This window comes from Ambystoma mexicanum, chromosome 10 (assembly GCF_040938575.1).
Source record: "Ambystoma mexicanum isolate Mex_15411 chromosome 10, UKY_AmexF1_1, whole genome shotgun sequence".
Taxonomy (NCBI): domain Eukaryota; kingdom Metazoa; phylum Chordata; class Amphibia; order Caudata; family Ambystomatidae; genus Ambystoma; species Ambystoma mexicanum.
The window spans coordinates 1210452684-1210466422 of record NC_090932.1 but is presented as its reverse complement, the minus strand read 5'-3'; positions in this window follow the sequence as shown (position 1 = coordinate 1210466422).

Below are 13739 nucleotides of genomic sequence, written 5' to 3'. Positions count from 1 at the left end.
ATAAAAAATTGTCTGCTGCAGGTAAAAAAAAAGAATTGCAAGGTATTTCACAGTGGTCCAAGTCAATCAGCAACCATCTTTGGTGGAGCTCAAAAACATGTGAAGGGTCGTTGGAAATTCTACTGGAAAAATGGCGGTCAGTAATGTTGCACTGTAGCAACGTACATCGATGGTCGACAAATGAGCATTTCCACAAATGTGAACATGGCCATTTGTCCACAGAGGAGGCACGGAAGAAGAAGTGGTTGATTCCTTCATCACCCACTCACAAAGCCATTGAAAAGATTGTATTTGATAAAACTATAACAAAAGCTTTGAGGGGACTCACGGAATTCTGCCACACAGGAGATTTGGAGGTGTTCCACAATATGTGCCTCAAGTACAGGCCCAAAAGATTGCATTTTGGCATGGAAGGCATGATAAATCGGACTCTTTTAGCGGTCTTGGCACATAACCATAATGTTGGCCGTCAACAAAGTAGGACGACCGGAACTTTAGGGACGCTTCGCTACAATAAGGCCTTCACTAAAAGAAGTAAACAATGGGTGATCAAACCAGTGTTTGAGGATATGCAATATGAGTTTATTGAGAGACTTATCGTAGATGTCCTCGATAGGCACATACATGGAGTGGTGAACGAACCTATGCAGGGGACAACTGCATTGCCACCCAACATTGCCTCTGTTCCATGTCCACCTAAAGCAGAGCTCATTGAGAAATACACATCACGGTTTAAATGATTGTAATTTGATTGTCTGTTCTCTCGAGTCTCCTCATGTTGCAGGCCCATTGCAATTAAACCAAACAGTAATATAAATCATTTTTACAAAAATTATAGAATGTTTCCGTATTGCAAAAACATGGCCGACCCATAGGGACAATAAAAAAAAAGGCACGCAGACAAGATGTCCCTAAAACTAACTGCAGCTAACTAGAAATGTGTGCTCGCTCAAAGTGAAGGTCAGCTGCTTTGATGTTTTGCTCGGGTGGCGGAACGGCCCACGACCCAATATAAGGTTCTATTGTGATTTGACCTTGACAGGCCGGGACCATCCTGAAAGACTAAGAAAAGATAATGAATAAAATTTCAGAAACGAAACGATGAGCCACGTTCATTAGAAGAAGTAACGTCGGCAAAGAAGGAGTGGTGTTTCGGGTCTGCCCTACACAGAGACACAATGGAAAATGCAAATATAATGTAAGTAACTTTTGATGAGTTTATACCGCAATTTCATTACTATACAGTGGCTTTAAAGACGGGTTCAGTTGTACTTGTTCGTTCTATGTGGCATATTGTTTTCTACCGCGCACTATCTTGAGGAGAAACATCTGCTTTTACTGAAGCACCTCAAAACCTTCCTCTTTGCTTCTGCTTTCTCTCTCCCTCTCCCCTGCTACAACTGGTCCACTGTCTGCGACCTCAGTCCTGGGCCCTTCCACTCTCCACCTGCACTCCCCCCCCCCTCCATGCCTCGCCACGCCTTTAAACACTTGTGTACACCCAGTAGCGCTGTCCTCGCTATGAAATGAATAATTTTAATAAGGATCTGATGGTGAGACTAATTTCATTTTTTATGTTTTTAGGTACATCATTCACTACTGTCTGTGTCACGAGTACCAGACACCGGCGGACGGCTTCTACAGCCGCCAGTTGCTTCTCCGCGTGAACAACGTTACCACCCTGACCATTTTATGGGACGATCGCCAAGTACAAGTATGCCCTTACGCGGTACTAACGGTTAGATGCAACATACCTACCATTGTGGTGGCCTAGCGCCTCGTTGTTGGAACAGCCATGCGATTATCAGTGCGACAGAAGAGCTTATTTTTATCGTAAACCAACACCCTGTGTACTGCACACGAACATCGCTTCCCTCAAGACGAACTAATTTGGATCGAGAGCAAAGAAAAATGCAAATCGCTGAATATTCTCTAAACATTTGATGTCCAATAAACGTACTTTGCCAAATGTACAATCTTGCCGTTTGCTTTTAAACCACGGTTTCACATTCCGAATTGTGGTGCTGTATTGTGAGATGCTCTAAGACCCTGTGTACAGCAAAGGACCATCGCGTTCCTCAATACGAACTTTTTGGAACATGAGCAAATAAAAATGCAAATCGCTGAATATTCTCTAAACATTTGATGTCAAATAAATGTACTTTACCACATTTACAATCTTGCGGTTTGATTTCAAAGTACAGTTTCATATTCCGAATTGTGGTGCGCTGTATTGTGAGCTGATCTGTGTTGATTTCCGGGGTCTGTGTGGAGTCGCGTAGAAGACGCCTGGGCGCGTTTGCCTACGCAGCACAGTCACGTCACGGATAGAGGCGGGGAATATGAATGTTTTGATAAAGTCTGTTTCAGGGGCGGGGGATTTGATTTAGTGCCGCAAAGGCAGGTGAGCCAGGTCGATGCGGCGGAATGATAGGATTATCACAAAATGGAGGCTGATTTCGAGTGCGATAAGGGGCGAAAAGTCGGGTAAGGTCCATAGGAAAGTTTCCTACGATCTACCGATTTATGCTTACAAACACATGGCCGACCCGTAGGGACAATAAAAAAAAAGTCCCGGAACTCTCCTTTAAGCCAGTAATGAACAAAATTATAGTGAAATATCGGTAATACTGGTTGGTAGCAACCACAGGGCAACTGTTACATTTGCACTGAAGTACAACAATGTTCCATCATGCAATTTTAATCATTTGAACTACAAAATTCCTCCCAAAAACACTGGAAAAATGGCGTTGCACCTTCTTTTTTCACTCCCGATTTCTCGTTATGTAAAGGTCACAGCCCATTTTATGCATGTCGGGCAGCATTTAAAATGAATTCCTATGGAGTTTGCCTATTTTTAGCTTGAGTAATTCCAAATAAATTTAGTGTATTCCCTCCACCATATCTGCCAGGAACTGGCTGAAACCTGGTGCACTCTATATGAATTCCTTTAACAGCCTCTCACCATGCACATACGTGGCAAAAAGTATTTGCCATTGTTTGCACTCCAAAGTGCAATTAGCGCTAGAAAATCTGAGTCTGCCAGATTTCCGTGCATTGTTTGCACTGCGTAGGGCAAACAAACAAAACTGCTCAGAGCTAAAGGGTTTTGCTGTTACCACCATGTTCAAAATAAGGATCTGTGCATTTTGTTGTATGCTGTGTTTTTACTTGTGCCAATAAACTTGCAGTCCGCACATGTGATGGAGTAAGAAGCCTATATACTACAGCGCACAAGTAACACCACGTCTGGTATTGGAGGGCAAATTCGTCCTAACAAGTTAATAAACTATTTCTGAGCTTCAAAGATACACTCTGTTCCTACTGAAATTTGCAGTACACTTTGGGAACATCGTGACCGTAATATATGATATAATTGATTTGATGAGTCTAACAGAGAGCGCCAAAGTGCTCCCAGCTGAAATAAAATAATTACTTGACTGCCGACTCATAGATGTTGTTTTATGAATATTGTTAGTTCTCTTAAGCCTAGTGTAAGAAGTCTGGCCATAAATACAATCACATTACAGCCTCGCTGGGAGTAACCACACGGTTTCAAATGTTGCAGTCTCATCAGCCCAGGGAACGCGCTATATAAAAAAGGGATCAAAGAAAACAAACTTCAGCTGTACCGTAATGTCTGTGTACAAGTCGATAACTAGGAGGGCATATGGCCTCCCAGAAGAAACACTGCCATAGAACTACGTGTTTTATATGATCAACAATGCCTTTAACTGTTCATGTAGCCTGTGCCTTGAAAAATAACATTCTAAAAACAAAATCAGGTGATTGTTCAGTAGGCAAATCTTTAGTGTTCAGTGGTTTGAGTCTTAATGAAAGAGACGCATCACAACATGGCATGAGCACCTGTCATTATTACTGAATCTATTTACTGACCTGGCACACAGTCAACATTGCGGGGACTCCGACCTTCGAGGTGCTGGCTGACTGACCCCTTGTGAACCCTTGTGCCCAGATATCCCATGATTCAAACAAGGACACGTTTCATGCAAATCAAATCCTAAATAGTAAGATTATTTAGAGACAATGTTAGGAGAATCATCTCCCAATATGTATTAAATACATATATTACATATAGCATGGAAAACAAGACGCTGGACAAATAAAGTCGCACGATTACATTAAAATGAATAATACAAACTTAAAAACAAAAACAAAACAACACAGAAAGCCAAATGTACATCTCATATACGTGTTGGTTAAGACATGTATGTAGCAGTATGGAATCCGATAATCCTAGATCAGTATATGTAACACTTTACAGTTCGTAATACACAGAAGCTAGTCTGGGGAACAACACATCAAGGTGCCATTGATTCTGGTCTACTCATGAAATCATCATAACGAGTTTGCTAAAATGATCACTAATTATATGAGTCCATTGAAATGCACTGCAAGACAGGAAACACTATTTCAATCATGTCAACAATGCAGTTACAATAGAAAGGCAAGCTGCCCAAAGCTACCATGCATGACTTCGTTCATGCAGGGCTTGGGAGACCTAATAGGCAAAGGGGTGTGAGCGAAACGAGTTGTGGATTGGTGCGGCTCGAATGTTGGGGGCGGTAAGGGGACATTCTGATCCTTTGTCATTCTGATGTCTGTGGGACCTGTTTAGAGATTGTAGTCACTCTTAGGGTGGTTCAACAAACCTTGAAAGCAGAAGTTGACTTCAATTGCTACCCTAAAGCCTTTTTTAAGGGGAAGGGCAGTTACATAGAAGTGGACAAGTGAGCCGACATGTTTTGGCGTCTCCATTTAGACGAGGTGGAGGAAAGTCATGGAGTGGAGATAAGATCTCCTACATTCAGTCCTCCTCGGTCTCTTTAGTGAATTTTGTTGTATGCCCACGTGAGATTTTCATGCCGGTGTGCAAATAATGTATTCGGGTGAAATCTGCCTCGGTTTTGCTACCGGTGAAAACCAGTTGGATTCAATTGGAATCCATTAGTGAAACCGCCTGCAAAGCGTATTTGCTGTCAACATTTACCTTGTCACAAGATGGAGGGAAACATGAAAGAGTACAAGTTAGTTTGCATAACGTTTTCCTCTTTCCTTCCCAGCTCCAACCAATGAGGTTTTAAACTTGCATGCATGGGTCCCAACAGTATGTGAGTGTTAATCTTGGTGGTCCCCTGCATGCAATTACCATTTCTAATAAAAGTATCCTGCCAGTACTCAGGCGAGAGGTTTTAACAAAGAGTTATTGCACGTGGGGTGGAATGCTTTTACAATCCCATTTTACATTACTTTTAAATCGGAGAAGGCGTGCGAGTCAAGATCTCAGCCATGGTTTTCTCTCCTGTCTTGAAATTATATTATATACGTTGTATTCATGCATGTGATTTTTAAGCTGACATGACACGAATCGATTCCGATGGAATCTTACCCCATTTATCACCTTCAAAACAGGTGGAATCCATTGGTGAATGCAACATACAAAGCATGATTTGCAGGTAACATGTGCTGTGGTATAAGAAAGAGCATAAACGTAAAGAGTAAAGCTGATTCCTCCTGTGTTTACTCTTGACTGTTTCACTCCACGTTGCAAAAGTTAAACGTTTAATGCAGGGAACCCCACAGCACATAGGTGCTAATGTGCATAGCCCCTTGCAATCAATTTGCATTTATTGTACAATGTCCCCCAAGATGTCCATGAACTAAATAGCACACATAATAATAAATAATAATAATAATAATAATAATAATAATAATAATAATAATAATAGCCCTTTAGACAGTCGCGCTATTCAACAGTCCCACCTTGAATTAGAGTATGCTGGCTGTTTAACAATAGGGAATATGAACATGTGCTTGCGCTATACACAACAGAAATTGGTTGACTGAGTTGATGGTGAAAGGACATTTAGGACAATATATATTTCTACTTATATGTACGTGTAATACATTTTTATCTTCATATTTAGGCTTACAATGTGTTATACACCTCTGCTCAATTTGTCTTGGAAGCGGCTGAGCAACTAAGCATTTGCAACATTGCTCAGCGCAGCTTGAGGCGTGTGGTGTGGACGTGTGAGCGTAATCTCTCATGTGATTGCGCTAGATTGCACAGCTGAGGTACGAACAGGAGCAACATCAGTGAAAGTTTCAGAAAACCCCTGTCACGTGACAATGCCGCAGCACGCTCGGCCTACCAGGGCTCACTTGGACAATGAGATAAAGGAAAAGCCTTCAATTATTTTGTAATCAACTGCTTGGAGGACTGCGACTGTGCAAGGACGTGGATGGGGTTAGTTCAGCGTATCCCTATGTCAGCACTGCCGTTCTGAAGTGTTGCCATATTGTGAATACTTTACAAGATTTCTCCGCTCCCACTGTCCTTGTTATGTGACTGCCAACCTCTTTACGCCATTCATTTAGTTGAGTTCTAAAATGCCTTTCCTTTGGTAGAGGGCTGGTGTGCCCATGATATAATAGCTTCCATACCACGCAGTGAAGGGCTCTCTCACCTGCTTCCCACATAGGCACCAGCTAGACTGACAATGAACCCCTTTTAAAATAGTGACAACCCTATTTCATGAACTAGGGTCACTGTTGTACAGAGGTAATTAATATTAATATAATACAAGGTGATGATTGCTCCAGTCTTTTTGGTCTAATACTGTCCTAAGGAAATGGTTACTCTGATAGGATATGTATAAATGCCATTGGTAGAAACGGTTGAAGACACTATTTACTTTGCAAAATGATGAGATATAATCTGCAAAACCAGCCGGATCCATGAATGGCGTTGTGGTCTGAAAATATGATGGTAATGGACCAATCATTCACTGCAGAATGGGCAAAGTGCATGACTGCATGGAATGAATCACAACTAGAGGAGAAGGTTGGAAACTACAGAGCCATATTTCAAATTATTTCAGAAAAACCCAGTCTGTAACCCCATAATTAAATCTTCGTATCGAGAAATTGTGTGGCATTGAATTACCAACTAAACAAAACAATACAACACACCAAAAATAAGGACGTGTGCCTTTGGACATAATAGATGACCCACTAAGGTTAAGTACAGATGTTAACAGCACAATTGTAAGGGGGCAGTTGATTACTTCTGGACTTGAGACTTCATCTCGTCTTTCACAAAGTCCCTTATTTTTACATTTATATGAGGGCAATCAAATTCCAGGTACCACTAAAACCCAACACCATCGATGAGTAGAGCTTTATATATAGTCCTGAAGGCTCTGATTAAACTGTATGAACAATTGAGAGGCAGTATAGAGCAGCAGGGAATGCCTTTAGAAGCAATACATTTAATTTGTAATCAACTTCGGAAACAAACAGTTCAAATATCTATGGATTTAGAAGTTCAATTTGAAGGATTTGAAGGAGAGCTCTAATTTGTAAAAAGAAACGTACTGCTGAGTCTTATCACTGATTTACTGATGGTATTAAATACAAAGGAAGCATCAGTATTTTTTATAGCCCCAAAGGCGTGTCCTGTTCAACCTCAGGAGAGCGATAAAGAGAATAAAAAGAAATGTGTTTGGTAGAAACCGAAAACAAGCAAAACTAAAAAAACAATGTAAACTAGAAAAGAAAACAGCTTGTGGGGAAAAGGAGTAACACTCTAATATTGAGATTGAACAGCCATCTATGAATGCCACCGGAAACTCAATGGTGGTAATGATTGAGGATGACATGAACAGAGATGGTCTGGTGGAGCAAAAAGCAATAAACAGGAATAAAGCACACACAAAATTGAAGAAATAAAGTTTGAAACTAATATGATAGATGGGGATGTTTGTAGAATTTGGGGGCCCCCAACGGAAGGAAGTTCCAAGATTAAGACTGTGGATCAGGAGTCGATTTCAGAATCCTTATTGTGCACCTTGCAACACAAGCTTTCCTGAGTGGTAAAAAGTGGTAAAAAGAAGTGTTGAAGTGTTGAATAAAAAACTCAAAAAAATAGCAAAGATGCTCAGTCAAATGTGGCAGGTTGAAAATGGCTTCTGAACTATAATGCCATAGAAGAAACAAGCTTCCTGGATATGTTGACATACATTTGGAGAAAAAGACTGCCCTCTTCAGAGATCAAGAATCTTAACCGACATACACAGAATACAGAGGGAAGCCGTGACGGTGTGGAGTCATACCAGCCGTACTGAAGGTTTTATGGGAGTTGGAGTCCAGAAACGTGTTGGACCTTTTGAAGCAATTTTGCTTTAGGTTTTTGTTCACATCAAAACCAACATTAATAGAAGATGTTAAAAGTTCTTTTTGAGAGAGTCTTCTTTAGGTGAAACCGACCACACACACAGCGAGTTATGCGCATTCAATCCTAGCAACAGGGTGTGTCCAAAGACCAGAAATAGAGGGTCTAGCGGCACTAAAAAGGAGGAATTTACATCACGAACATGTATATTTTTGGAACAAATAGTATCATTGGCCCTGAAGATGGATTGTTGTAAAGTCCGAAACGCATTGGCAATACACTGAAAAATCCTGATGCTATTTTGGATTGGTGACTTTAAACCAAAGAACTTTATTATTTCATTCTGTTATTATCAAAAAGGGACTTAGCAAATTTATGTGTGAAACAAAAGTCTTACAATTGAGATTGTGTTAAACAAAGCCTGTGAGATAAACCAGCTATGTTTTAAACTTTGTTGTGTTTATCAAAAATGTTTTGAAACAATTGTGTAGTGGAGGACACTATCTGGAGAGATAGTCTGCAAATCACAGCTGTGGCAAAATCACTGTTTCTATCAAAACTCCCTCCTCGATTATGTTACAAAAAGAGCCAAGATGCTTTGCTTAGTCTGAACAGAGCATTTCTTAAACTGGGGTATAGCTGTGCTAAATGGGAGACTGAACAGTGATATTTTGGACAATGTTCTCTCCTTGGTATTGGTGTGAAATCAACATTAGATTATTACTTTATAACTCAACTTCTTATTTGTATATTTCACGCATTGAAGATAAAAACAAATGTATAGAGTGGCCATGCTTCCTTAACTTTGTCGATGAATTTGGATGAGGGGTATTGAATTGTAACCTTAAGCAGGGAACAGTGACTTTGAATGGGCAAAAGTAGCATTGGCTAACACACATTTGATGCATTTAAACAATACAGGATTGGAATAACTGATTATAAGAACGCTCTCTATATAGATAGGGAATCTGGACCAGATGTACAACAATAAACCAAGTATTAGGATTAACCTAAAACTGAAACTAATAGAAAAAGGAAAATGTCTGGCATGGTCTGAGAGACCTACTGATCCTTTTGATCTTCAAATAATTTCAAATAAATGAAAAGAACCAGAAATGCCAGAAGGATGTTATAACATTACAATTAGTAAGCAAAAAAAAGGTGTAATACAAAAGAGAGAAGAATTACATTGTTTAGACTTATAAACATTGGTTAAAATTTAATAGACACCTAAAAGTCTCTCAACAACGGATGAACATTTTGAAAGTACTAGCCAAGAAGGATTCAAAAGCTTTCTGGAAAGGAATACATTGCATTTGGGAAGATAAAAGCAAAGATGGCTCCAATGGCTATAAAGTAGTCTGTTTAGGATTCCGATATTACGGTGGCATTGGAGATGCACTCTTAAAAGAAAAAGTCAGGTAAGGGGTGAATTAGAGGTTAAACAAGAATAGTTTGTCTATGAGCCATTTTTATTGGCATTCCAATCTCTGAAGAGCTTTCAAGATCCTGGTTCAGAAGAACTGGCTAATATAGCAATTCAGCAAAATCTATATTTTTTGGCTCATTTTTCATTGCCGTTCATTACTGAAATAGGGTTAAAGGGATAAAACCTGAGTCGTGGCACAAAGCAGTACTTGTATGAATACACAAGGTGAACATGTTAGATCCAGATTCATATAAGACAATTGCTCTCCTAGATTCACTCAGTAAAGCTTTTGCTTCTCTGAAAATTAGGATCATAAAAAAGTGGTCAAATATGAACCAAATTTGACATCAGTTTCAGGTAGGGTTCAGAGATGTCTCTTCTGTACCTAGTCCACTGACTTCGATGGCATTGGTGGGAATGGCAAGAATGAAAGATAGGCCGCCATTATTTCTGGCATATTGGGAAATTCATGCTCTTTCAACACGATATGCAGAAGTTGCCTGGTTTCCTAGTTGTATAATGTTATGTTGGAACGGGTATGGTGTTGATGTGTAGACATATTACACACTGATACAATTATTAGAGTTAGGTTGGATGAGAAGGACAATTTCACTCATAAGATTAAAACGATTAACAGCCTTAAACAAAGATGCAAGCTCATGCTCACATCATTTTGTTGGATAAAGTACCAGACATTTGGGGAGAAGGGTAATATTCCACTCATTGTCTGTCTCATGAAATTAGTGGATGAGAAACTTGGCAATTGACGTTAACTGGAATGAAGAGAAGAAGGAACACAGTATTCCTGAGGGCTGATTGTGGTAGATTTGTGTTTCCATGGGTATTGTGGGAAGAAGGAAGGAGGGGAGATTCTAGGAGTTGGGTGATACACGTGGACTGTCAGGCCCTTTTAAATGAGGTAGTGCCACATTAGATGGATGGGGATGCAGAATAACTGCTACACCAATAATAAGACTGACTCAGGAAGTTGGCAAAAGTAAACTGTTTTATTCTCAATTGTCTAAAACAGGGAGTACAGCGGACATCAATGGACGTCGTGCAGCATAATCTCAACGCATCACATAAAAAATTACACTTTTATAGCGAGAACTCATCATATGTGATGTCATACTTTGTGACAAACTAAGAAAACTTATTTAGCATTGTGGTTTCGTGTACGGGGAACATCTAAGTATACTTTCTGTAGGGGATTGGCTTGTGATTGGGTCTCTATAGTCAGGTGGACAACTTCTTGTGCAAGTCATCTGAATATTTGTTAGATGCACAACACACCATTGGCTCTCAAACCATAGGGCTCTTCAATACATGGCCCTCTATAATTGGTTGGCGTGCTTGTAGCCTTCTGGAATAATCAACCCGCTAGCAGCACGCAAGCTGGTTCCCCAGGTGCCGGTGGGTGGACTTGATCATGCCTGCCCACCCAATTAGCCGATCATCCATCATCACTCATGCCTTCTTCCATTTGAATTGTCTTAATATCACTGCTCCTGAGAATAGAAGGGAGTGTGAGCAAGTTCTTATCTTCAAGTCTTGGTGCTGCTTGCCCATGTCCTTTTTCTATCTACCCCATGTGACAGGAGACTGTGTTTTAAATCCTTCTTCTCATTTAATTAAATTAAATGAATACAACATGGCACTCATAGTGTCTTTCCATTGCACATTAACAAGAGCTTGCCTCGCTGTACATGTTCGTTATATCTTTTTGACTAAATAACCAGTTCTTGGCTACCCCAACCCTTGAAACTGGGCCAGACAGCCTTCTCGATCCTTCTTCAATTCTCAGCTGTTTCCTCTGCTGCGCCAACTTTCATCCCTTCTCTTCCACGGGTTCTGGCTTACAAAAGTTGTGACACTGTATATCCAGATTCTATACACGTATATATACATTGGTGGCACAACCTACAGTCTAGTTACTACGTATATCCAGCCTTCATGATTACTTAGTCTAATTGCATTGCAGCATCTGCACAGTAATAAAGCGACTTATATTTCGTTCATTACTGTTTGCACGTGCAATCTTAATTCTGCACATGAACGATTACTCCATTCTTTATTTCATCATCAGATTCCATAAAGACTATACAGTCTCGTCTTTGGTCATCCTTCTCAGTGTGTCACTCTCATCTCTTGTGATGTCACCAGCCTCTCTTGTTCACATCTACACACTTCTTCGGAGCTCTAAGGAGACCGCCATCTCTCTGCGGGTAAATTGTATAGGGCTTTCTCAATGGATACCTTATTTCAAATATCTTTGGTGGTATAGGCATCATTGTGCATTTCACAATTTCTGGCTTCCAACAAATAGTCAGAATAGTGGCGGGACTTCTGGTAGAGGCATTTGACTCCTCCTCTACACTCTCCCCTCTCGTTGATTCATTAGCCACTGCCCCATCAGTCTTCACATCTATACATCCTCGTCTGAAAAAGTGTTTCTTTGGAGTCCATATCTTCATTACTCCATTCAGAGATCCTGCTGATTTTACATGGTCATCAACACTCCAGGTCATTTGTGTGCACTGTCCATTCGGGCTGCAGTAAATCCATCATCCCGGATACTTCTTGTGGTTCCTAAGATACAGGAACTTGGTTCTTTCAGGTGCCTGAATGATTGCTTCTATATATTTTCTGATTTCTTCATCTGTCAGTTCCTTGGTTCTAAACCCAGACTCAACATTGATCATGATCTTCATTCCTACTGCTTTCTTTGCTATCTGTGTGATTATTATCCTGATCAGACATAATGCAAACATGATCATCACCAATAGTGCTCCAAGAAACTTGAAAATGTTCACCATCCATTGTGGAACCCATAAGAAACTTCTGTTTCATTTTCCATCTTGATTTGTAAGTTCGCAAACAATGTTATGGCCTCTGCCATCATGAGAAGGTATGAATTTGCAACATGATTCCCCAATTTTGGTACAAACACCTCCATCTATTGCTGTAATCATGCCCAGGACGTACCTATTCTGGAGAGTCATCAGTCTTATGGCTCTCAAGTCTTCCTTGATCATGTTGATCGTGTTGAATCCCTTTGTAGTAGTGTTGATTGTCTGCAGAAGTTCCTATCTTCCTATCTGTTAATCTGTAGCCATTTAGCATTGTTCATCGTCTGGATTCCTGGCATAAAGATAGTCCTGAATACTGCAGCAGTCTCACTGAACAACTGGTGTTCATACTGAATAGTGTCAAAAGCTTCTATCAACTTAGCTGAAAAGTGATTCTCTCTTTTTGTCTGAATGAGAATCCCAAATGATCTTCTCTTCCTCATATGAGCATCTGCTTTTGGAAACTCTCCAATGGTCAGGTCACTTTTTGGAATCACTAATGCTGGAACATGAATACGTACTATGGAACACAACCCTCGCCAATCATGGGGCAACTTCATATAAGCTCTGGATCCACAGGCTCAGTAGTGAACTATTAACACTACTGTTACATCCTTCATGCCTGGTACATCAGAAAATCAGCCACACTGCTCAATCATTCCAACCTTTCTGGTGCTATTGTTTCGGAAACACAAGGATGCACTAACTAGAGGTACTATCTGCAAAGGTCCTCCTTTATCATCGACCCACGTCAGCAACTTCAAAATGTTCACTCAATAATGCTTGTATTCATTCTCTGCCGTATCTATGACTGGCTCATAATATCCCTTACTTACAATTATGCCTTCAGCCCATCCTTCTGGAGTCAGCACTGATCCCTTGATTTGTAGCTGACCTCTTTTCTTGCATATACCTATTTCTTCATGGTTCTTTCCCTGACAATTTAGCTTATCGTTTTCTCTTCTGATTCCCACTCCATTCATATCATGATGTTCATATCTTATCACTCAATTTTTTGTGTCTGATTTCTCTCCTGTCTTGCACATAGTCATCTTCTCTTGGAGATGTCTTCTCAGTCACCCATACCAAGGATGCTGTTCGACACTGGAACTGACCTCTTGTCTGGCAGAGTGCAAGGTGTGTCAGGCAATGAGCTTTCTAGACTGCTACTTCTATAGCTATAAATATCTTGGAAGTCCCCATGGCATACGGTAGGAGAGCACAAACATAGCTAATCTCTTTGGAAGTACTCTCTCCCACCTTT